Below are 27,654 nucleotides of genomic sequence, written 5' to 3'. Positions count from 1 at the left end.
GATGGCTCCAACGGCCAAGTATTGTATATACATATATATGTGTGCTCGAGCTTATACAGGTGATTATTTCCTTTTATATGTGACATGATGCTATTCGAATTTTGGGTTGTCATAGAGGTATGCATGGGAAGTATAAGGTTATGAGCTGGTTCTACCGGGCCTCCTCGGTTACGGGTGCCAATCCACCCCAATAGGATTTGAGGCGTGACACAATCTCATTAGTTGAGGCAAAAAGGTGGCAACAACTTTTCACCAACTTTTGTACTATGTGTCAGCTGGAAAGTTGACTGTGATAGTGACCAATGAGCCCAACCTATTCCCTAATAAGTAAAAGGACTTTGTCATCACAACAAGAGCTCCAGGGAACAGGTCCAAACTATGAATTTGTCAATCATCAAAACCAAGGACTTAACAGTATAGGCAGGTATGTTTGGTCTTATGTGCCATAAACTGAGAAATTATCTTATTAAATTTATGTTTCTATTAATTCAATCTTAAGTTTTTCTTTCTTGTGTTTTTGGATGTACAACTACTAATGTTTGATAATTGTAGCTTATCATTTCTCAAGGGGTAGTGTTGGTGCAACAAGATCAATTTAAGGTAAGTATCATGATTGAAACAACTAGGTTCCTTTTTGTTCCTCATTTTTACTGGGTTTTCACACTGTAAGGGCCAGATAATTTAACTAAATTAGGTGAGATTGGTTGACATATCAGGTGATTCAAAGTCCTTTGGACTTTTAAGTAGTCAACGGACAAAGGAAGATGGAGGGGACAATCTATAGACACACTAAGAAAATATAATTTCTTTGTGCAATGAAACCATTTGCAGAATAAGTATATATATTTGATAATAAGTATATATATTTGATGTTGTATTATAATTTTACAAATACTAATGACACAATTTGTAGTGTTGACTAGTATCTTGTTTAATAGGCTAAAAGTTTTGGTGGTTTTCAGGAGCAGTTAGAACCATATGTCAACATTTTCAGTAAATATGCACTTTCATGTAAAGGTAAGGATCCAATCAACTTTTAGATCCATGTATTTCTTTGTAAGGAATTTGAATGATCCATGACAATGTTTGGCTTATCTTACAGATTGGCTTGCCACTTACTCATTTTTTCAGAAGGTAATTCCAATTGTTGGTAGTTCTCTACTTATCCTCTTTTACCATGAATGATTTGCAATATTATTTCTAATGTCTAATTTATTTACCATTGTAGGCCCTCAATATTATTTCTGATGTCTAATTTATTTACCATTATTGGCCCTTGACGTGGCATTTGAAGGGTCCTTGCCTGAACCCTAATTGCCGACTCTATATCCTAAGGTTTGCCGATCAAAATGGCCAATATGGCCGTTGGTCAGCCAGATTCGGTGGTTGACCAACTCAATCTCCAACATACCATTGATAATTTTCTAGATTTACCAATAAATAATATTATGAAGGAACAGTCCCTTGAAAATGCAACACCTGTTTCCCCAAAAATCTTTTATTAGAATTTGTTGAAACACAGTACTGGACAAACTATTTCAACACCTCAAATCGAACCAATTCTAATTAAGAAACCTGAAATTATTAATGAAGTACCTCATGTACAATGGACTGAAGAAGAAATGGGTAGAATGAATTTGATTGAAGGGCTACAATATGCTATAATTGGGAAGTTTTCTTACGGATGGCCAAACTTAGATGATTTAAGGATTCAGCTACCTAAGCAGCTCAATGTGAAAGGTAGATATACCATTGGGTTATTGAGAAATCAACATAGTTTAATGAGAGTTGAGAGAATAGAGGATTTTGTTACTGTTATGTCCAAGAGTGTTTACTATCACAATGCTAAGGATGGATATTCATACCAAATGTAGCCCTTTATATATGATGCTAAGTTTAAGTCAAATGAATAAACTTCACAGGAAATGGATTGGATCTCTTTCCCTATTCTTAAGCCTACAAATTTTGTGAAGGAATCACTTTTCTCATTGGCTTCAGCAGTTGGAAAACCCATCCATTTAGATACGACTACTTTAAATAAGACAAGACCAAGTTGTGCTAGTGTTAGGGTACATGTGGATTTACTTACTGATCTACTCTCATTTGTAGAGATGGAGATATTGAATTCAAATAATGGTGAATCTAAAATAGAGAGTGTGAAGATTCAATATGATTTTTTTACCTAAGTATTACAAGAAGTGTTTGTTAAAAGGACTCAATGAACTTGATTGTAGGGTACTATATCCTGAGCAAAAACAGGTGGTTAAAGCAAATATGAATAATCCATTAAATAATCCTCATAATGCAGCAGATAGCAGTGATAAAAGAAAAAGACAAAGATATCAGTAGAATCTACTAAATCAGTGGCATCTTACAAGTAGAAGATTCCCTAATAAAGGGTACCAAGATGATAAATCTATCTAACCTGAGAAAATAGATACTGTTAATAAATTCAATGCTCTAACTGAGGAAATTAAGAAGAACCTGCAGTATAATAACAAAAGTATTAGATCAGAGAATAAGAAGAATGATGATATTAATATTAGAGAAGGGACAAAGGGGATGTCGACAAAAGATTGGGTCACCAAATCTTTCCATCAACAAGATGGATCAGTTCTTCCAAGGATCTTGGATCAAAAGGAACCTTCCAAAAAGGAGAACATTAGATTGGAGCAAATTCAGCCATTTACTAGACGTAATGTTAAAAATATAGAAGTAAGGGGTAAGAATCAGGAAAGCCAGTATATCTAGAAGAGTCCCAAAAGTAATGTTAGTACTGTTAATTTATCCTCTAAAAATATTAAGTCTAATGAATCTATTGTTTTGGAGAAGGGAGATGTTAATCAGGAAGAGGTATCTAATAAGAGTTTAGATATTGTGGACATTACTTTAGCTATGGAAGAGCCCGTGGATACAGTGTGGACAGGAGATTCAGTTCAACCTAATTCAACACTTTATGATATAATTACTCATCAGTTTGATAGAGTAGAGGGAGTTGCAGGTCTATTATAATAGAGCAAGGAAGAAATTCCTAATGAGAACTTAGATGAGAAGATTTTAAAAGATGTAGATATTTCTCCAAGAATTAATAAAGTGATTAAGCAAGTAAAGAGAAATAAGAAGTAGCATGTTAGTGAAAATTCTATGCCTAGCAGAACTCGGCCTAAAAGGAGGAGTGTAAACTATTCTAATAAGAAATGATGAAAGCACTTGTGAGAAATGTTAGATCAATGAAGTCCCAACAGGTTTTCTGGAGAGTACAAATGTTGAAAATAGGGTACATTAGTTTTCTTTTGTAGCTTTATTGGAACCATTTCAGCATGTCAGAAACTTAAATAAGTACAGAGGTAGGTTGCAGATGCCATATATGTTTCATAACTGCAATGGTAATAATGGTTTCAATGCCATAATTGAGAGTGATATTGAACAACATCTCTCTTCGCTGATTCATAATTAATCCATGGGAATAGATTTCATGCTGACAATTGTATATGCTAGATGTGATAAGTATGAAAGGTTGGAATTATGGGACAGTATCTTTTCCATTGCCAATAGAGTTTCAAGCCCTTAGCTCATGGGAGGTAATTTTAATACAATTCTTAATGCTTCAAAAAAGATAGGTGTAGTGTCAGTTAGTACAGAAAATGTAGAGGACTTTAGAGATTGTATTGAATCTTGTGAATTGACACAAATTATTCATAAAGTCAGTCCCTTTACTTGGTGGAATGGAAGAGCTGGAAGGCTTGTATATTTGAAAAACTGGATAGGTTATTTGTTAATGAAGAGTTTTAGAAAAGGTTTAATTCGCTAGAGGTGGAACATCTAGCCAGAGATGGATCTGATCATGCTCTTTTATTATTAACTTGTGGAAATTCTTAGAATATGGTTCAGAAGCAATTCAAATTCTTGAACTTTTGGACATATCATTCAAAATTTAAAGAAGTTGTTACAAGGAACTGGGATTATGATTATTTAGAAAATCCTTTTAATGACTTTAAAAGGAAGATAAAAAAGTCAAAAAGCTCTGTCTATATGGAACAAAAAGTCTTTTGGAGAAATCTTTCAACAACTGATTATTAGAGAGGAGATTGCTAAGGTGAAAGAAAAACTATTTTAGAAAAACCCAACTGCAGTGAATAGAACTGTGATTTAGAAGGCTAGAGTTGACTATTTGAAGTATCTTAAACTGGAGGAAAGATATTAGCAACAGAAAGTAGGGTATTACTGGTTTGAAAGTGGAGAAAGAAATATTAAGTTTTTTTTCATAGCATTGTAAAAGGGAGAAAAAATAAGATGAAAATCTCTAAGATTCTTGATGAGAATGGTTACTAGTTAAAAGATGAAGGCCAAATTGCAGAGGAGGCAATAAAATTCTATCAAAAATAATTCACACAAAAAAGAGATACAACTAAATTTCCATTATTGAAGAATATCTTAGAGATAATTACTAAGAAGGAAAATGAGATGATGCAGGCCATTCTGGATGAGCTAGAGATTAAAGAGGCAATTTTCAAGTTAAATGGAAACAGTGCTAGTGGACCAGATGGACTAATAGAATGATTTTTCAGGTTTGCTGAGATATCATTGGTGGAGATTTGATGAGGTTGGTTAAGAGTTTGTTTGCAGGTAATATCCTCCCAAAATCTATTACTCATACTAATTTGATTCTCATTCCTAAAGAGGATAATGTGTAGTCCTTTTCAGATTTGAAACCTATTAGTCTTAGTATTTTAATCAATAAAATCCTATCTAGGATTATTCATGATAGATTGGAGGGTATTCTACCAAATCTGATATCTCCTAATTAGTCAGGTTTTGTTAAAGGAAGAAGTATTATTGAAAATGTACTGCTAGCTCAAAAACTGATTACTTATATAGGGAAGAGAGGAAAACCTTCTAATGTATTATTGAAACTTGACATAGCTAAAACCTATGATATGGTTTCATGGTTTTTCTTAATGAAGGAGTTAAGAAAAATAGGTTTTTCTAATGCAGTGGTGTAACCCCCCGAAAAATGGGTTCCGAGACGTCACACGGTGCTTAGGAACATAAGTGATCCTAAGCTAACCCTTGTACTGGCATACTTCTAAGCAACTTATTTACACATGTATAAAATGACTGAAGTTACTGTGCAGAAATATAATCATGATGGAATCTAGAAAAAAATACAATACTGATACAATTTTACATTCTGATGAAACTGAAGAGCAGAACTGAAATTACATGACTGACATCTGTGAAGCCTCTACTATACTGAATATAGATAGCTGGGATGCGACTCCAACTACCACTAATCAATACATATGAGTAAGAAAGTAAAATACATAAATAATATCTAACTGAAGTCCCCGAAGTATGAGGACTTATCATCTGCTGGCTGGAATCTGCAACTGTCTGATTGTGATATATGGACTACAATGGAATTGTTACCTACATTATTAAACAATGTAGCACATAGACGTATATGTGGATCAGCACTTTTGAAATGTACTGAGCATATGGGGGTGAATGCATAAGTAAAACAATATCTCAATGTTTGTATAAACTTATAAAATAATGCATGCTAAGTATAAATGACTCACATTGGCTAGAATAACTAAAAGATGAAAATCATGAATCATGAATGATAAAACATACTGTATAAATCTTGTGAGTCATAACACTTAGTTCTAAAAGCTATACTTTTACTCTTTCTACTAGTGGACTAAGTAGAATTGAAGTTAAGTCTATTTTCAAATCATACAGGCTAAGTGAAAAAGGACTCACCTTTGTATCTATAAACTAAAAGCTGAAATCTCATAGATAATGACTTATGTGAAATAATATCTGCATAAAATCGTGAGCCTTTACACTTGGTTTCTAAAAGTTATTCTGTTAGTCTATTTTAGGACTTAGGCTTTAGGGAGGTTCTTTTAACCGACATACACTATGTGAGCTATCATAGTGTCCCACGTCTAGTTTCTCTAAGGGGAAAATCTCATGTTAGGGAGAGATTTCATACTCTTACCAAGGAGTATAACCTGAGCTAAGTGATCATAATCTGTATCTGTATCCATATACAAATTGAATATAATCTGAATTTGTACCTACGTTGGCTCGTAGTTCTAGGAAAGTAGGATGTGCTAAACCCACACTTCCCACTCGGTGCTAAATACTACTCTCTTTAATCTGTATGCTCAATCTGTAGGAAATCCACTTTAAAACTAGCATGAGGGTTTACTATGAAAACCAGTTATGCATCTGTTTACTTTAAACTGTAATCAAATCTGTAAAGTGGATTCCATAACTAAACTGAGGATCAAAAGATCAAATCTTGCTCAACATCTGAGTATAAACTAATCATATGATGCTTGAATGCATAATATTTTTGAAATATCAATATTTAAACTAGGGCTTAATAACCATGCTTTAAATTTATGCCAAATCAAAATAATACTTCATGCTCAATAATCTTCTTGAAATACTTCAATAATTTCAGTCAAGATAATGAAATCAAAATTCCAATATGAATATTATGGATCAAAACATGAGCATGCAAAATCTTAATGCACTAAAGACTTTGAATCTCATGCTTTCTGTCATATAACTTGCAACATAATATCATGCTTAAATCTTAATTGAAAATCATTAAATCAAGCATAAATAGAGAAGAACAAGCATGTACTTTAACACATAAATCAATTTTCAAATCCATAAACTCAAAACAAGATAAGTTGGGTATGAACCCTAATTGTAATATACGTAAATTCAACTTTAAAAACTAGTTTTGGGCACAAAGATGAAAGAGTATCCTTGTTCATAACCCCACATACCTTATTTGATAAATTGAATCTGAAAGCTTGAACTTTGAATCTCTAATGATGTTCTTGAAGCTTATTCTTGAAGTTCTTGAACCCGGAAGCTTGGATTATTAACTTTCTTGGAGAAAATTTGGTAGAGTTCTTGGTGTTCTTGAAGGGGCTAGGGTTTTCTTAGAGAGAAAGAGATGAATTATGATGTATCTAATACTTTTGGGGATGAAATTAAGTGTTATGGACGGATTTGGGTGAGGGTAAGTGAACAAAGTGCCCCTAGACCCTTTAGGAACTGAAATAGCGTGTAAAACAGTTCCGTAATAGGATTACCATTGTGTTGATGATCGACGCGTCGCGTCCCTATCGCGTTGACTTACTGCCTCACATGAAAAATGCCATAAATTTTTGCTCGGGTATCAGATTAAGGCAAAATTGGTATTGTTGGAAAGATAATTCAATTATCTACAATTTGGTGGGTCTTGAGCTTCAAAATTCTACATATATAAAAAGTCATACATGTTCAAAGTATACCCTTGTAGAATCAAATATCAACTTTTGACGAATCAAAGGCTCTAAGCTCAACTTTGTTCTAAGTGATTCTTACAAACATTTTTCTCCTTGAATACACATCAAACACGAGGATAAAGATCATGAAACTTATATTCACATGGTAATCATTTGGATTATAGATCATACACATAGGAATGACGGTTCAAAGACTAGCCCAAAAATACAGTGTATTACATTATCTCCCCCTTGGTAATATTCGTCCTCGAATGAGGCTAATTGGACTGAGGGTACTTAGGCAACTATGATTATATTCTAAACATGCATGACTGAAAACATGATTGCATAACTACTCCTGAAACATGATACATGAACTGAACTAATTTTTTGACTACATGCAATGACATGAGAATGGTTATAAGGCTGAGATAGGAACGAGAGAGTTGACTTGTGAGTAACTATTACTTTAGACTGGATCTAGTTTCGTGAAGAAAAGATGAAAGGTTTAGGACATGAATGCTCGGGGTATTACAATACATTTCTCCCTTGGGATATTTTGTCCCCAAATAATACTGACTTGGCTGAAATACTAAGGAAAGATGGAGATGATGCAAGGGACACTTACAGACTGAATCATAACTGAATATCTAGAATTTGAAACTGATGCATGATGCATGAATTGATCTAAATTCACAAATTACATGGATACGAACAAACTACCTGTTGAAATGGCCATTTTCATGAGACTTCAGATAGTAAGACTAGATGGAAAGTTGGAAATCTATAGGAGCTTATCTGATTGACTGCTAAACGGGATTGCAGGCTATATGGACTGGATCATAGTGACTGCCCATACTCAAATGTAGTAGTTCTTCAACAATCTTCTATGAAATTCTAATAATATTAGAGAGTGAAGAATCTTGGACATAATCTGAATTAGACATCTGACTAAGAAATCACAACCTTGATACAATTCTATAGCTTAGAACATAGGCATATAAATCGTAAGCTAGGATACAATTACTAGGCCTTACGCAATGCAACTTCTTACTTTCAAGATTAGCAACACTTCTCAAATACTCCTTCAACTATGCTATTCCCCTTAAATACCAGATTCATTGATTCAACTTCTAATTCTCATATGGTCGTTCATAAATCCATCCAAATAGGTCTTAAACCTCACCCAAAAAATCTGAAACTTACACGATATGTGCTATCAACAACTCCGATCATGAATTCACTTAAAGATTTCATTCCAAGGTCGGGAAGGTCGGAAACTAATGTGTACTACATTCACCCACTTATACACAAACATGACATTCAAGCCTATTGTTATAACCACATATGAACGTCTAAACAAACACCCATAATAGCATACTCCTCATATTCTCTAAACCTCTATCACAACAACTCCCACGCACTGCCTCAATAACATATACACACAAATTTCAACTAACCACAACATGTATCAAAGAGTTAGCCTCAATCTTATTTCACACTTATGGCCTTAGCTAAAATAAGCATACAATGATCTTTTATCAACAAGAAATATTTACTCATCACTACTATCATTACATAAGAAAGGGTCACTGAAATGTTAGAACATGAGACCTTGAAGCATGGAAGGATACTATACATAACTTGACACTTAAATGAGGCCTGAGGAATAGAGGATCAACATCATGAATTTATCAAAGAGATCTGAATTAAGGGCATACATGGCTATAAGCTAAATCTTGCTGATCATTAGGAGTGTAGCATGAGTTATGGGAACTGAGCATATTATAAAGCATGACTACATAAGTCATGAGCTGCATGACCTGAGTTTGGAGTTCATAAATTCCTGGAAGATAATTCGAATTGCTGAATGAAATGGAACTCCTCATACTAGGGACTAGGAGAATACATGATTTTCTATGATATTCATGAACAAAACTATGATCATGGAGATAACACACAAGGCATGAGTAGATATCCTGATGACTGAAGTACTAATACTGAAATAAGAATGAGCTGGGCATCTTTTTCCCACACTGGCAGCACAACTAGAATCTGACTTGGTTACTTATCCTATAATCTCCCCCTTAGCTTTAAGACATCATTTTAAGTCTGTGGAGCCCCTTTACTAAACTCTAACTGAACTACAACCACTTTACTCTAGAGCCTGGGATATAACAATACACGTGAATAATAGAACTTAACCCGAAAGACTACAACTAAAAGTGTAAAACCCACTGCTCATACTTCCTTCTGAGATACAACTCTCTATTTCTATAGCCTCAATAGTTATCATATAATACTTGAACACGTAATAACTTAGAATCTTCATGAGTATCCCCATAGCCGGAGTGAACACCATCTAGTGCTTCAACTCTTATTTTTATTAGCTCAATCTTTAAAGACTCAAACTTAGATTCTAACACTTAACATGGATATCACTAAATCTTTAATGAGCCATATTACTTCCATCATAGCCCATCAATATCATCCCTCTAAAATTATATTTCTAAATCATGAGAATCAAGATCACATATCAAAAGGCTCAACATCATCAATCATAACTCCTTAACTTGGCTATTAAGAACACCATGCACTATATAGCTAGCCTTTTTCTACTTAGCAACTCAAGGGTACTACTAACCACACATAACACTTAATAACCTTAGAAAATAATGCAACCCCATATCACCTTGGGCATACCTCTACATCATATCTACAACATCATACTTAATCTCAAATCAATAAACTTAAATTCTTGTATTCACCGTTTCAAGCCTATTGGTTCACCTCCATATAACTAACATCACTAACCAAGCAACCATTACATCAACCTTGATGATCATCCAGTGTTCAACTTAGTGTCTAGGGATAGGCATGATTAACAAACCAACCTCACATACTAATCTCCCTAGGAAGCTATAAAATAAGACATCAAGAAATACTAGTCCACTAGAACCCCATAATAATAATAATTGATCACGAACGTATGACCTATCTTATTATAATCCATTAGCACATCGTCCCTCTACACATCACTACTATTCACCCATCTATACACCTAAATTTTTTTCATAGTTCTATAAGTTTCAACTAAACTCCTTTTTGCAATCTCAAGGGAAGCCTAAATGAACAATACTAAACCACTAAATACTTCATTAATAATCTATACTTTTCTAACACAATAATTACCATTAATAACTCCTTTCATACTTGAAGCAAACAATAATTCACCTTAACTAATAACTCCTTCTCTACCTTCTACTAAACTAACACACCAGGACATATCACCATAATGTAAAATCTATAGCATACATAAGTTTTATATCTATAATTTATATCAATCATCATTCCCACTTTTCTTGTCACAACACTTCTATACCCATACTTCAAACTATAAGAAGGTTCTACTACTTATGAATCATTACACTCCAGGTTGCAATATTCCTCAAATTCAAACTCTATTCAACAATCTAGGTTCATACTATCTCCTCTTATGAGCACTATCTGTATTGAAGGAATAATGAGAAATCTGAATGCATATCTTATTCTACCTCAACTGAACAACTCATATGGATGAGGGACATAAATTTTGATTTGAGGAAATTATAACACACTAGTGAGCTCCTCTCAAGCCCCATGTATGACTTCTGAAGTTACTGATAGTAAATTTGATAGCATCATCTTAGGATGAATTGGAACTTTCTAATTATGTGATCTCAAGAATATGACATAGATGGAGAATTATGGAGTGACACATGAATCGACAGAAGTTTCTGAGAGAACTTTAAAGCACGATCTAGAGTATGAAAGAAAGGAAACTTTTTTTAAATTCCCTGTAGCCTCTCAAAGAAAAGTATAGACGTCTTCGTACTATTTTGTAAGAATCTACTAGACATGGATTCACAGACACCCTAGGACACTTGAATCTTGGGCTCTGATACCAAGTTTGTAACGCCCCAAAATGGGTCCCGAGATGTCACACGGTGCTTAGGATCATAAGTGATCCTAAGCTAACCCTTGTACTGGTATACTGCTAAGCAACTATTTTACACATGTATAAAATGACTGAAGTTACTGTACGGAAATATAATCATGATGAAATCTAGAAAAAAAATACAACACTGATATAATTTTACATTCTGATGAAACTGAAGAGCAGAACTGAAATTATATGATTGACTATGACTAACATCTGTGAATCCTATACTATAATGACTATAGATGGCTAGGATGCGACTAAAACTACCACTAATTAATACATATGAGTAAGAAAGTAAAGTACATAAATAACGTCTAACTAAAGTCCCCGAACTAGGAGGACTCATCATCTGCTGGCTGGAATCTACAACTGTCTAATCGTGATATATGGATTACAACTGAACTGGAACCTACATTATTAGACAATGTAGCACATAGACCTATATGTGGATCATTACTTTTGAAATATACTGAGCATATGAGGGTGAATGTATAAGTAAAATAATATATCAATGTTCGTATAAACTTGTAAAATAATGCATGCTAAGTATAAATGACTCATATTGGCTAGAATAACTGAAAGATGAAAATCATGAATCATGAATGATAAAACATACTGTATAAATCTTGTGAGTCATAACACTTAGTTCTAAAAGCTGTATTTTTACTCTTTCTGCTAGTGGACTAAGTAGAATTGAAGTTAAGTCCATTTTCAAATCATACAGGCTAAGTGAAAAAGGACACACCTTTGTATCTATAAACTAAAAGCTGAAATCTCATAGCTAATAACTTATGTAAAACAATATTTGCATAAAATTGTAAGCCTTTACACTTAGGGGCCGTTTGGTGTGAGGTACTAAGACAAGTTATCCTGAAATAAAATAATAGTCCCGGGATAAACTTTTTAATACACCGTTTTGTTTGGCAATATTTGGGATAACATCCTGGGATTAATAATAGTCCCGGGATAAGTTATACCACATATTTGGAGGTATAAGTTATCCCACCTTAATTTATCCTGGGATAAATTATAAAATGACAAAAATATCCTAAATCCATTACAAACACATTTCTCCAATCTTTTTCATTATCTTTAATCATTGCTTTTGAAATTGAAAAAAGATTATTGATATCTACTTGATTATCTAAAACGTGTTATTTATGACAAATTAAAAAGACTAAAATATCTTATTTTGGAACGAAGGAAATATATGACTAAGAAAAATTAGCCTCTTATTAATTAAACTTTACATTTTTTTTCGTTTCATTGCTTGTGAATTTTATAAACTTAGACGCTATTTTCTTATATACAACAACAATAAACCCAGTGTATTCCCACATAGTGGGGTCTGGGGAGGGTAAGATGTACGCAGTCCATACTACTACCTCCGATGAGGTAGAGAGGCTGTTTCCGATAGACCCCCAGCTCACGACACGCGATACTAATTAAATCTGAAATAAAGCATGGGAAAGATGAAAATACATAACTAATCCACCCACAAAGTATAATTAACAAATAATAGTAAACAAATACGTAATAAGGCATGCAACAATGTGGCATAACAAGAAAAGTTCACCCATCCAGTATTGCCCTACCTCAATGACCCAAACTATCACTAACCTTCTATCCTGATTTGCGTCCTCCAGATCTTCCTATATAGGGTCATGTCCTCAGTGAGTTGCAACTTCTCCATGTCCTACCTAATGACCTCTTTCCAGTATTTCTTTGGCCTACCCCTACCCCACTTAAATCCATCCAATGCTAGCCGCTCACTACTATGAAGCGGGGTATCCGTTCCCCTCCTTGTCACGTGCCCGAACCATCTCAATCGAACTTTTCAGATCTTGTCCTCCACTGAAGCCACTCTAATTTTTTCCTGAATGGTCTCATTCTGAACTCTATCACCCCTAGTAATCCTACACATCCAATGCAACATCCGTATTTTTGCCACCTTTAATTTTTGGATGTGAGAGTTTTTGACTGGCCAACACTCCGCTTCATACAACATGGTCAGACGAAATACCACCCTATAGAATTTGCCTTTAAGCTTGGGCGGCACCTTCCTATCACATAACACCCATGAGGTGAGCTTCCACTTCATCCATCCCGCCCTAATATGGTGGGAGACATCCTCGTCAATCTTACCATTTCCCTGAATCATGGACCTGAGATACTTAAAACTACCCCTCTTGCACACTGCATGGGAATCCAACCTTACTACCAAGTCGTCCTCCTGCCTGAACTCATTAAACTTGCATTCCAAATACTCTATCTTGGTCCTACTCAATTTGAACCCTTTAGACTCAAGGGTCTGTCGCCACACCTCTAGTTTATCATTCACACACCCTCGCGTCTCATCAATCAAAACTACATCGTCTGCAAAAAGCATAGAGCAAGGCACCTCTCCTTGAATACGCCGCATCAACACATCCAACACCAAAGAAAACAAAATCGGGCTAAGAGTAGATCCCTGATGCAGCCCTGTCAAGACAGGGAAATGCTCTGAATCTCCTCCCGCCGTCCTAAATTGTGTCTTAGCTCCATTATACATGTCCTTGATTGCTCTGATATACACCATCGGGACCCCACTCACCTCCAAGCATCTCCAAAGAACCTCCATAGGGTCTTTTTCGTACGCCTTCTCCAAGTCGATAAACACCATGCAGGTCTTTCTTTATTTCTCTATACTGTTCTACCAATCTTCGCACCAGATGAATTTCCTCTGTCGTTGAGCGCCCAGGCATAAATCCAAACTGGTTCTCTTAGATAGTCACTAACCTCCTTAACCTCAACTCAACCACTCTCTCCTAAATCTTCATAGTGTGGCTCAATAATTTTATCCCTCTATAGTTGTTGCAACTCTGAATGTCGCCCTTGTTCTTATATAACGGGATCATAGTACTCCATCTCTAAGCCTCGGGTATTTTTTTCGACTTGAAAATGCCGTTAATCAAAATAGTCAACCATCGCAAGCCAGTCTCGCCAGAAAACTTCCAAAAATCCACTAGAATCTCATCAGGCCCCATTGCCCTACCCCTATGTATCCTGCAAACCGCCTCTTTGACCTCCTCTACCTTAAAGCATCTACAATACCTAAAATCACAACACTCTTAAGAGTGCTCCAAATCCCCTAACATAATAGCTCTATCCCCTTCGTCATTCAATAACCTATTAAAGTACAACTACCATCTCATCTTAATGAGCCCGTCCTCCTCCAACACTCCACCATTCTCCCCCTTAATGCACTTCACCTGGTCGAGGTCACGACCCTTTCTCTCCCTAACCTTAGCAAGCCTAAACAACTCGTCTCCTCAAAATGCAAAATTAACAAATTAAAAAATAAAATATGTTAGATTCAAACATAATAAGGATCAAAACTAGGTACTATAAATTTTTATATATCCAACAAAATGTACGTACTATAATTTTTTAAGCATAGAAAAATGGAATTCAACATCAACTTTTTCCTGCTAAGTTTTATTTTTGTAAATTGATAACACAAAAAGTTCTTACTACACAATGAAAAGAATAACTAAAGTAAGTAGATTTATAATAATAATTATCATTCACTAGTAATCTATAAAATATTTTAACAACTACAAAGGCGTTGCCTAGTTTTAATACACATTATCGTTTCACAATCGACTCTATTGTTCAATTACATATTTTAAATTAAATAGTTCTTTAATAACTTGAAATTGATATTGTATATATCAATTAAAATGAATTTTAGTATTCTATATTATATGAGTAATATGTGTTTAAATGAAGTGACATAAACAACAAATCTTCTTTTACTTTAACAAACTTAAGTTGGAAGTTTTTAATTCAAACTAAATAAGATGTAGTAAGTTTTTTTTTAAACGCACATGGTATAATCACGGGAAGGCACATGCAAAAAAATTAAAGCTAAATAAGATGAAATTTTTATTTTTAAAATACACAGATATAAACATGAAAATGCACACACAAAAAAATTAAGCTAAATAAGATGGAAGTTTTATTTTTAAGAATAAATTTTTAAAGCTTGAAAACAAATATATATAAACAAAAAAGAAGTTAAATAAGATAGGGGTATTTTGGTAATCAAATACTTTATTCTTAGAAATTATACCATGCATATTAATTTGAAAACAACAAACCACACACTCAATAAAAAATAATCCCAGCATAACTAATCCCAGTATAACTTATCCCATCATAACTTATCCCAGCATAACTAATCCCAGCATAACTACATTCCCAACCAAACGACACCTTAGTTTCTAAAAGTTGTTCTGTTATTCTATTTTAGGACTTAGGCTTTAGGGAGATTCTTCTAACCGACATACACTATGTGAGCTATCATAGTATCCAACGTCTAGTTCTCCTAAGGGGAAAACCTCACGTTGGGGAGAGGTGTCATACTCTTGTCAAGGAGTATAACCTGAGCTAAGTGATCACAATTTTTACCGTATCCATATACAAATAGAATATAATGAGAATTTGTACTTATGTTGGCTCGTATTTCTAGGGAATTAGGATGATCTAAACCCATACTTCTCTCTCGGTACTAAATACTACTCCCTTTAATTTGTATGCTTAATCTGTAGAAAATTCACTTTAAGACTAGCATGAGGGTTTAATATGAAAACTAGTTATGAATCTGTTTACTTTAAACTGTAATCAAAACTATAAAGTGGATTCCATATCTAAACTGAGGATCAAAAGATCAAATCTTGTTCAAAATCTGAGTATAAACTAATCATATGATTCCTAAAAGCATAATCTTTTTAAAATATCAATATTAAAACTTGAGCTTAATAACCCATGCTTTAAACTCATGTCAAATCCAAATAATACTTCATGCTCAATAATCTTCTTGAAATACTTCAATAATTTCAGTCAAGATAATAAATCATAATTAAAATATGAATCTTATGGATCAAAACATGAGCATGCAAAATTTGATGCACTAAAGCCTTTGAATCTCATGCTTTCTTTCATATAACTTGCAACATAGTATCATGCTTAAATGTTAATTGAAAATCTTTAAATCATTCATAAATAGAGGAGAACAAGCATTCACTTTAACACTTAAATCACTTTACAAATCCATAAACTCAAAACAAGATAAGTTGGGTATGTACCCTAATTGAAATATACGTAAATTCAACTTTAAAACTAGTTTTAGGCACAGGGATGAAAGTGTATTCTTGAAGTTTATTCTTGAGATTTTTGAACCCAAAAGATTGTATTATTAACTTTCTTGGAGAAAATTTGGTAGAGTTCTTGGTGTTCTTGAAGGGGCTAGGGTTTTCTTAGAGAGAAAGAGATGAATTATGATGTATCTAATACTTTTGGGGTTGAAATTAAGTGTTATGAATGAATTTGGATGAGGAAAAGTGACCAAAGTACCCCTAGACCCTTTAGGACCTTAAATAGCATGTGAACCAGTTCCGTAATGCAATTGCCATCAAGTTGCACGGCTAATCATATTGATGACCGACGCGTCGCATCCCAATCATGTCGCTTACTACCTTTCACAGAAAATGCCATAACTTTTTGCTTGGGTTTCATATTAAGGTAAAATTGGTATCGTTGCAAAGATAATTCAATTATCTACAATTTGGTGGGTCTTGAGCTACAAAATTCTGCATATATAAAAGTTATACATGTTAAAGTAAACCCTTGTATAATTGAATACCAAACTTTGGACGAATCAAAGGCTCTAAGCTCAACTTTGTTCTACGTAATTCTTATGAATATTTTCACCTCGAAAGCACATCAAACACAAGGATAAATATCATGAAATTTATACTCACATGGTAATAATTTGGATTTTAGCTTATACATGTAGGAATAATGGTTCAAAGACTAGCCTGAAAATGCGGGGTATTACAAGTGGTTGATTTTATTTAGAGATTATTATCTAATTATTACTATTTTGTCTTATTAAATGGATAGTTTGTGGGTTTTTTTCACTCTACTAGAGGTGTCAAGCAAGGGTACCCTCTTTCACCTACATTATTTATTTTATCAGTAGAGGCGTTGACTAGAGCTCTTTACTAGTTTTCAAAGACTAGTCTTTTATTGGTTTTTGTATACCCAAATGAAGTCCTGAATTGAATCATCTTGCAAATGCTAATGATACAATAATTTTCACTTCTTCTAATGAATACCCTATTAAGAAGATTATGCATATTTTGAATGAATATTAGTTAGAATCTGGTCAAATTATTAACAGGGAAAAGAGCTTTTGTTATATGCATTATAATTCTTTGACAAGTGTTGTGATGTATGTTGAGCAGGCCAGTGGAATGAGCAGAGAAAGTTTTCCTTTAAAATATCTTAGTTGTCCACTATCTTATTCCAAGAGGAAGAAGGGACATTATTCTAAACTGATTGATAAAGTTCAAAATAAGCTAAAAAAATAGAAGGGTAGATTGTCATCTTTTGGTGGAAAGGAATTTCTTATTAAAAGTATTTTGCAGAGTATTCCTATTTATACTTCTTTATTATTACATACCATATACCGTGCTTATGTTTTCTATTTCCTGCTGTTGCTTGATTACCATCGTTTTGTGTTTTTTTGGGAGTTGTGGCTGTAGGAATTCATGCTAGGATAGGGTCATGTCCAAGGGGGTTGGGGAGGAGGCCTGTGTTGAGGGTGGGGGAGAAGGGAAGGGCAGGTGAGAGAGAGGGGGTTAGGCCCAATGTTTGAGGTGGTAAAGGTAGACGGGTTGCTAGAGTTGATAGGTTGTGGGTTGGGTCTTGGAATATAGGTACTCTATAGGGTAAGTCTATAGAGCTAGTGAAGATTCTTAGAAAGAGGAGAATCAATATTGCGTGTGTGCAGGAGACTAAGTGGGTAGGGTCTAAGGCTAGGGATGTAGATGGTTACAAGCTGTAGTACTCTGGTAGTGAGAGGCAGACAATAGAGTTGGAATCTTAGTACATAAAGATCTTAGAGGGCAGGTAGTAGAGGTTAAGAGGATCAACGATAGGTTGATAACTGTTAAGTTAATCATTGGGGGGCCTACTTTGATCATGTGTAGTGTTTATGCACTGTAAATGGGCTTGGATGGGGAGGAGAAGATGCGGTTTTGGGAGGCATTGGATGAGGTGGTGAGAGGAGTGCCCAGTTCTGAGAAGATTATTGTAGCAAGAGATTTCAATGGGTATATTGGGGCGTTATCGGGAGGCTTTGGCGATTTGCATGGAGATTTTGGTTTTAGGGAGAGAAATGAGGAGGGAACTGCTCTATTAGATTTGCGAGGTCCTTTGGGTTGGTAGTGGTGAATTCGAGCTTCTCAAAGAAGGACGAGCACATAATCACCTTTCGAAGCGCGATAGCCAAGATACAAATTGACTTTTTGTTGCTTAGAAAAGGGGATAGGGTGTTGTGTAAGGAATGTAAAGTCATCCCGAGAGAGAATCTTTCAACCCAGCATAGGCTCTTGGTGATGGACTTAGGTATTAAGAAAGATAAGAAGAGAAGGGGTGAGAAGGGTAGACCTAGAATTTAGTGGGGCAGCCTTACGTCGGCAAATGTGAGGGAGATAGGAGAGAAGGTAGTGGGAATGGGGGTGTGGGAGTGTAGGGGAAACGTGGATGGTATGTGGGATAGGGCAGCTAGGTGCATTAAGGAGACTGCTAGTGAGGTGTTGGGTATTTCCAGGGGCTGTGCCGGCCATCGTCGGGGGTATTAGTGGTGGAATGAAGAAGTTAGAAAGAAAGTAGAGACTAAGAAGAGGGCGTATGATAAGTTGGGTAAGAGTAGGGATGAAGATGAGAAATGGGATAATATGGAGGAGTACAAGATAGCTAGGAAGGAGGCTAAGTTAGCAGTTACAGCGGCCAAGATGGCAGTGTTCGAGAGCTTGTATACGGGGTTAGAGGAGAAAAAAGTTATTTAGGCTTGCTAAGGCTAGGTAGAGGAAGGGTCGTGACCTCAACTAGGTGAAATACATTAAAGGGGAGGATGGTAGAGTATTAGTAGAGGATGGTCACATTAAGAAGAGATGGCAGTCGTACTTCGATAGGTTATTGAATGAAGAAGGGGATAGAGTTATTATTTTAGGAGAGCTGGAGCACGCAGAGGAGTGTCGTGATTTTAGTTATTGTAGATGTTTTAAGGTAGAAGAGGCCAGAGAGGCTATTCATAGGATGCGTAGGAGTAGGGCGACGGGGCCTGATGAGATCCCTGTGGATTTTTGGAAGTTCTCTGGGGAGGCTGGCTTAAGGTGGTTGACTGAATTATTTAACGACATTTTCAAGTTGGTGAAAATGCCCAAGGCTTGGATATGGAGTACTATGATCCCTCTTTATAAGAATAAGGGTGCCATTCAGAGTTGCAATAACTATAGAGGTATTAAGTTATTGAACCACACTATGAAGATTTAGGAGAGAGTGGTCGAGTTGAGGTTGAGGAGGTTGTGGCTATCTCAGAAAATTAGTTTGGATTTATGCCTGGGTGCTCGACGACGGAGGCAATTCACCTGGTACGGAGACTGATGGAATAGTATAGGGAAAGGAAAAGAGATCAACATATGGTATTTATCGACTTGGAGAAGGCATACGACAAAGTCCCTAGAGAGGTGCTTTGGAGATATTTGGAGGTGAGTGGGGTACCGGTGGTGTATATTAGGGAAATCAAAGACATGTATAATGGAGCTAAGACTCAGGTGAGGACGGCGGGAGAAGACTCAGAGTATTTCCCTGTCTTGATGGGGTTGTATCAGGGTTCCACTCTTAGCCCATTTTTGTTTTCTTTAGTGATGGATATGTTGATGCGGCATATTCAAGGAGAGGTGCCTTGGTGTATGCTTTTTGCAGATGATGTAGTTTTGATTAATGAGATGTGGGAGGGGGTGAATGATAAATTAGAGGTGTGGAGACGGACCCTTGAGTCTAAAGGGTTCAGGTTGAGCAGGAGTAAGATAGAATATTTGGAATGCAAGTTTAATGACGTGAAGGAGGAAGATGAGGTGGTAGTAAGGTTGAATTCCCAGACGGTATGTAAGAGGGATAGTTTCAAGTATCTGGGGTCCATGATTCAGGGGAATGGTGAGATTGACGAGGATGTCTCCCATCATATTAGAGCGGAATGGATGAAGTGGAAGCTCACCTCGGGGGTGTCGTGTGATAGGAAGGTGCCGCCCAAGCTTAAAGGCAAATTCTACAGGGTGGCAGTCCGACCGGCCATGTTGTACGGAGCGAAATATTGGCTAGTCAAGAACTCTCACATTCAAAAATTAAAAGTGGAAGAAATGCGAATGTTGCATTGGATGTGTGGGCTTAATAGGGGTGATAGAGTTTGAAATGAGACTATTCGGGAAAAAGTTGGAGTGGCTTCGGTAGAGGACAAGATGCGGGAAGTCCGATTGAGATAGTTCGAGCATGTGATGAGGAGGGGAACGGATGCCCCAATTCGTAGGTATGAGAAGCTTGGTTTGGATGATTTCAGGCGGGGTAGGGGTAGGAGTAGGCTGAAGAATTACTGGAGAGAGGTGATCAGGTGGGACATGGAGTAGTTACAACTTACTGAGAACATGACCCTAGATAGGAAGATCTGGAGGGTGTGAATTAGGATAAAAGGCTAGTGCCAGTTTGAGGCGTTGGGGTAGGACATTACTTGGTAGACGTATTATTCTTGCTAAGACTCTTTGTTGTATGCTTTATTACAAATGTGTTTACTATTTTTGTTTATTATCCCTTGTGGGTGGCATATTTTTGTCTTGACATCTTGTTCCATGCTTTATTAAGTATTTGTCTATTATTCCTTGTCTTTAGCTGAGGGTCTATCAGAAACAACCTTTCTACTTCTCTTGAAGTAGTGGTATAGACTGCGTACATCTTACCCCCCCAGACCCCACTATATGGGAATACACTGGGTTTATTGTTGTTGTATTCCTATTTATTCTCTATCAGCAGTGGTTCCACCTAAAAGTGTTTTCAAGAAGCTGCAAAGAATAGTTGTAAGTTTTTTCTGGCAAACTAAGGAGACAGGGAGAAACAAACAAACATTGGTCCACTTAGAATAATTTAGCTTTACCCCAAAAAGGAGGGTTGGGTTTTAGATCTATTTCTGAAGTAGCTAAGGCAATGCATGCTAAACTTTTGTGGAGATTGAACTTAGAATAATTTGTGGGTAGATTATATATGGAACAAATATTGTAAAAAGCAATTACCAACAGTGGTGTAATGGAGAGGGGGTCACAAGTGTGGAAAGCAATGCTAGAAATTAGAGAGAAAATAAAGGAATTTATATGGTGGGAGCCTATAGGTGGAACTTCTATAGTGTGGTTTGATAATTGGACTAATACTGGTCCTTTATTCGAACAACACTCTCAAGTTCTTACTTGTCATCCTCTATCTGATATTGTGAACTTTCTTACTGAAGAGGGGTGAAATTATGATATTATGAGGGATGAAATACCAACTCATGTTGTTGAGCATGTGAGAAACTATATAAACAGTGTAAGCTATGAAGATAAGAGGGATAAACTATGGTGTACTTGAGATTCTAATGGAAGGTTTCCCACAAAGAGTGCTTGGGAATCTATAAGAACAAAAGAAGTAGAGGATGAAGATCTTAACGCCTTATGGAGTAGAGGGATACCATTTAAATTCAGCTTCTTGGCATGGAGAATATGGAAGGGTTTGATCCCACCTGCTGCTTTATTACATAGCTGAAATACTGAGATCTCTGAAGAATGTTTTGTGAAAATCTCAGAAGAGAAGTAATCTCACATCTATTTCTTAAAGGAGAAGTTGCTAAGAAAGTTTAGCAGTATTTCTATGTAGGTGCCGAAATTATGAGCAAAGTCTAAACTTGAGGCAAAGTATCAGAATATGGAGAAAAAAAAGAAGGGAACTATAACGTAACAATTGTCTATAAAGTGGTACCAATTGTCATTCTATGATTTTTGTGGAAAAGAATAAATACTATTAGGCATGGAGGATCTTATTTTATTAGTAAGGTTTTCTTGGAGATTACTGATTCTATTGTGAAATTTATAAAAGTGAGGTTTAATATTGATATTAACGGTAGAGATTAGGTTAGAATTTTGGATGAATTACAAACATCCAGAGGTACTACTTCTTTTAAGATGATCAATTGGAAACCTCATGAAGCTGGGTGGCTTAAAGGAAACACTGATGGTGTTTCAAAAGAAAATCCAGGTCCTAGCTCTATTGCTTTCTGTATAAGGGATCAACACGGTAATATTTTGGTAGCTCAGGGCAACAGAATTAGAGATACTACTAGTCTGGAGGTAGAATCAATGGCTATTAGGGCTTGTCTAATTTATTGTAGAAGGAAATATATTTTTCAACTTATACTAAAAAGTGATTCATGGATTATGGTTAAGATACTGAATGCACAATGGGAGAAACCTTGGAGTTTGGTTATACTGGTTAAGTCCATCACGGCATTGATGGAAAGTATATCAGTTAGGGTGATACATTCCCATAGGGAAGGTAACACTCTAGCAGACTTTCTTGCTAACTAGGTGTTTACTTGTGCAGGTGAATTTCATTATAATAATGTAAAGCAATTACCAAAAAAAAGGCAAAGCTATATACAAATTAGACAAAACAGGAACTCCAAATATATGAAGATTAGTGCAGGTAGGTAGACTACTAAACAGTAACAATTGCTACAATAGGTAGTACCAATTCAATGCAAGAACAGGGAACAATCTTTTTTAAATAAATATAAAGGGGTATAGGAATAGTAAAAGAGAAAGATTCAAGAAGCACCTGATATTATCAAACTCTAGTATACTGTTGGGAAGGTGTTAACATGCAACTTTAGATTAAACCTAGACATATAACAATCATCAGGAGGTAATTAGATTATGAATTCTATATCAACAATTTACCACAGAGATGATAAACCGACTGTTAGAAAAGAATTCTATTAAACATCTAACCCACATCCAGTGAGATTCAAGGATGTCAAGGGTTATGGTGTTCAAACAGTTGGAATATCAATCTAAAGTGGTATTTTTAGATGTATTTAGTAATAATCATCACAAAGCAATTGATCTAGATTTTTTTTCACTAATCGATAGTAAGATGGTGGTATTAGTTTCTATGAAAATCAACCGATTAACGGAAGAGAAGTCCAAGAACTTAGCTTTTATGAACCATGAAGATGATGATTGTAAGTAGGTGATCAACGGAAGCTGCATGGTATCTCAACGGAGGGCCGACGAATGGTTGATGGAAATCCGATAAAGGCAGAGGAAGAGCAAGAGATGAAGCTGAGGAAAATGTTTCCTAATTTGACCTATAGATTTTTTTTTTGATTTTTTTTATGGAACTGAACCCGAGTCGACCATTTGGGCCTGATTTGGGTTATATGAATCAATTTTAATGTTTTTTTAATAAAATGGGCATTCAGGTCGGTTTGATTTAAAAAAAAGGCGTGGCATTTGAGGTTCTCTATAATAAGATAGTGCTAATTGTCTAAGTGCAGATCTCCTTGCTTCTTATTGTGATGTTGTCTGAAGAGATATACGAGTTACATTTCTTCTCTGAGATTTGGTCCCAAAACACATGTAAACAACAAAGACTTAACAATGCAGTACATAAAATGAGTAAATAAGAAACACAATAATTTTACGTGGAAACACATTGCTCAAGGGAGAAAATCATGACCTGCCTCCAGGATTTCCAAAGCTCCATTAATATTTAAGCAACCTTGAATACAGACTCCATGGAATCTATGATTAAAACTCCTAATCCTTATTCTACTAGTAATAATTCTATTACAAAGAGAAATGTGCAATACCTCTACTTCACCAAAACCCAGCTAACTCTAACTGAGTCAACAAGTTACCTATAGCTTCAATATCACCTAACTCTAGATGACAACTATGAGTTTGAGAACTAAAACAAAACACCTACTAATAATAAAAAACAACAGTAGGAAACTTTTGTTGTCACAAGACAAAGACTCAATTATAACAAGAACATGAAATACAAATTGTGAGCGAGCAAGTTCCTTGTTGCGAGTGAGGCTTTTATTCAAGAGTTTCAAGAGAATATTTTTGTTGTAAGAATATGGAAGTTTGGTTTTCTTATTATGGAAGATGAGCAATATATATGAGATAAGAAAACCTAGGACAAGTCTCATTGGCTGAGACAAAAATTACAATAGCTTTCTCACCAACTTTTGTACTATGATCCAGCTGTACATGACAATGACATGAATTCTGTCAACCAGATCCCTAAGTAGTTGCAAGCATTGTCATCACACATTCTTCAAGAACCAAGTCCCAACAGATAATTTGTCATTCATCAAAACTATGGACTTAATAATTTCCCCTTTTTGATGATGACAAACACATACATACCCTCAAGTATTCATAACTTGCTCCCCTATCACTGATACTATCTTTATATATTTTCCCTGTCTGTCAACACCTAAGATTACCCCTGAGTGTGATGACCTAGTTCCTCACACATGAGACAACACACTTCTTACACCACTATATCTCGTCATTTCCCTTTTGGCATCATCAAAGTGATAGAGCAGTAAACCAAGTATAGACAAGCACACATGTTAATGCATGACCATTGAGGTTACACTTACATGAGAAAGAAAGACCAAAGATAGTAAGATAAATGATAGCACAAAGATGATACATTCATTAATCAAGTAAGATATTATCATACACTATTCAAAAACTAGTAGCATCAACAACTCAAAAGACAATAGTGCCATCATCACAGGAATTAAACAAAAATAACTTAGGGGGACCATACTAGACAGGGCTTAAAAGAAAGAACCAGGTTGGGGAGAGATCTAGGAGGAAGGACCAGGATGTTCTTGGGAAAATTGGAGTATAAGCAATGTCATTCACTTACTTTCAGCAGCACGAGTTGATCTAAGGTGGATTTATGCACCTCAGAGTTGTTATCCGGGCTTATTTAGCCTTGTTTTGAGGACTTTTTGTGTGCTTAATGTGTTGTTAATGATATAATTGAGCATATAAGTGTTAAAATAATTGGTTATAATGTTTAAGGTGTGTTTCAAACAATTTTTAAATCAATTTGGTCACTTAGAGTTTAGACGAGAAAACTAGTGTTACTATCTTAAGCTATGTGTTATTCTAGTTGATCTTGTTGGATCCTAATGTGCATAATGAGTTACTAAAGGTATGATAGGTTAATTATTAGTGGAATAAATTGGTTATAGTTTTTAAGGTTCAATTGAAATAATACAAGAGTCAAAACACTAAGTTAAAGATTGGAAGGACAAAACTAGTAGTCTTAGCTTAAGTTTATATTTCATCGTCTTGAATTGTATGTTGTTTTGAGCTCTAATGCATGATTTTTGATGCTATAGGATGCTTGGTGAGTTGATAATTATAATATATGGATGATACAAAAGCTTTAATCAAGTGTAAACAACTCCAAAAGGATTGGAATGGATGGACAAACACATGGGACAAGATTTGACCAAAAACGGATGTTTTGGAGTCATTGGCGTGCCACGGACCTTAGGCACCACTTTAGGGCCCTGAAACACCCTTGGGGGAATCCTAAATGACAAATTACAGTATCCAACCACAATTGGGGCGTTCCATGGACCCTAGAAACCGCAATATGGGCTTGACATGCTCCTATGTCAAAATTAGCAGCTTGTGTCCTCCTATAAATAGGACCCTTAAACATTATGTTTCAAACCTTGGACGACCTTGGGACTTGAAGGAGGGATGGAGAACACTTCAATTAGGGTTTATATTCCATTAATTTGTTTTTTTTTTTTATGTATTTTAACCTGTATTTAATCATCGTGATTACGGTTACTTCCATGAGCGGCTAAACACCCTTTTTTGGGGTTAAGGCCAAAAACATGAGTATTATTGTTATGAATTGAATTGATTTGGTTGTTTATAATATTTGGTTGTTTATTTATCCTTTTTATCACTATTTTAAGTCTTCATGACTATCACGACCCGAATCGGGGCCTACTCGTGACGGGTATCTCAATTCCCACGTAGATCGGAGATCACCCCTTGTACCTAAACAAACCAAACACACCACACCATATGGTCAGCTGAATTTAGAACATAATAACAAGATAGCGTTCAATAGTCTAAGAAATTTTAAATGCATGCCCATAACCAAACACCAATGACCGGCCAACCGATCGATCGATGCTGCCCAATAGTCACAGTATTCCAAACAAAGACTTCTAAACTATGATCCAAAACTGAATATCAATAAAGTGTAGGGACATGCTCCCAACAATAGCCAAAAAAATAAGTCCAAAGGAATATTCAAAATGTAAAGGAAGCCATAATAATGAAATGGGGTCTTCCAAAGAATGGAAGCTCACCACTTTAATCTGACTCGCTAGTTGATACCGGATCCAAGTTACTTAGCAGGAGAAGTAGAAGTATTACCAGTTCTTGCATCGTGTGGGGATACAGTGTCCGAAGATGGTTAACGGGGTTAATGCTAGCATAAAACTTGGGTATAAGGATAACATAATGACATGATAAATAGTTTAAAAATCATCTCTAAAAATCAATGCACATAATCAAATGCATAACCATATATATATATATATGTGTGTGTGTGTGTGTGTGTGTGTGTGTGTGTGTGTGTGTGTGTGTGTTAAATGCCGAGATAGGAAAGAAGTTTTAACATGCTTTTCAAACCTTAACCTCGATTGTGTAGCTCAACCATCATATAATAGTACCCATGGGATATATGGGTCCCAGCTCTCACCCCCTGATCGGGCTCCAATGCGTGTAGCCGCATGAGCTAGAGAGTAATAACATATATATGAACATGGGGGACTCAAACCCTCCAACATATACCAAGGTGACTTACACACCCGATCATATAATGATTTACGGGGGATTCGAACCTCCCTAGTCACTTTGACTGCCGCATTAGCAAATATGATTTCCAGTATCGGTCACTTGAACCTCCAATTTCATGACTCAGCTACACAAACCTTATTATAACATAATTAAAACAAGTATCACACACTCCCATTCATTTAGACACATTCCATATTAAGGCATACAAGGTTGGTATCATCATACCAACTTCACTTGCAAGGTAACACGTCATGCCAAAACAATTTCTATTTACGCGGGGAGAATAACTCCCTTTGTTCATTAATACACATTGGGGAACACCGACTTCCTTTGTTCATTAAATCATACCATTTCATTTCAAATACCTTTTTATATCATGCGGTAGTTCAAAACTAGTTCAATTTTACAAATTCCCACAATTCTCATAACTGAAACCAATTTCATATTTTGGGGTTGGGGACATAACCACTTCAAAAGTCACAAGTTTGGGAAATCATAATTCCCTAGTTCATTCACCATCCCCATGCACCCACAAGTTCAAAAC

The 27,654-nt window shown here is 35.7% G+C and overlaps 1 long non-coding RNA gene across 1 annotated transcript; it reads left to right on the top strand.

Annotated features, from left to right (window-relative positions):
* The first annotated feature begins 150 nt into the window (after positions 1-150).
* Positions 151-27,333, top strand: LOC124897054. Its single transcript, XR_007053528.1, has 4 exons — positions 151-1,017; positions 1,103-1,134; positions 4,569-4,626; positions 25,622-27,333. It is a non-coding gene; the product is annotated as an uncharacterized LOC124897054 (long non-coding RNA).
* The last annotated feature ends 321 nt before the right edge of the window (positions 27,334-27,654 follow it).

This window comes from Capsicum annuum, chromosome 3 (genome assembly GCF_002878395.1).
Source record: "Capsicum annuum cultivar UCD-10X-F1 chromosome 3, UCD10Xv1.1, whole genome shotgun sequence".
NCBI classification, from domain to species: Eukaryota; Viridiplantae; Streptophyta; class Magnoliopsida; order Solanales; family Solanaceae; genus Capsicum; species Capsicum annuum.
The sequence above is the reverse complement of the archived record's forward strand: the minus strand, read 5'-3'. Positions and strand labels throughout refer to the sequence as shown.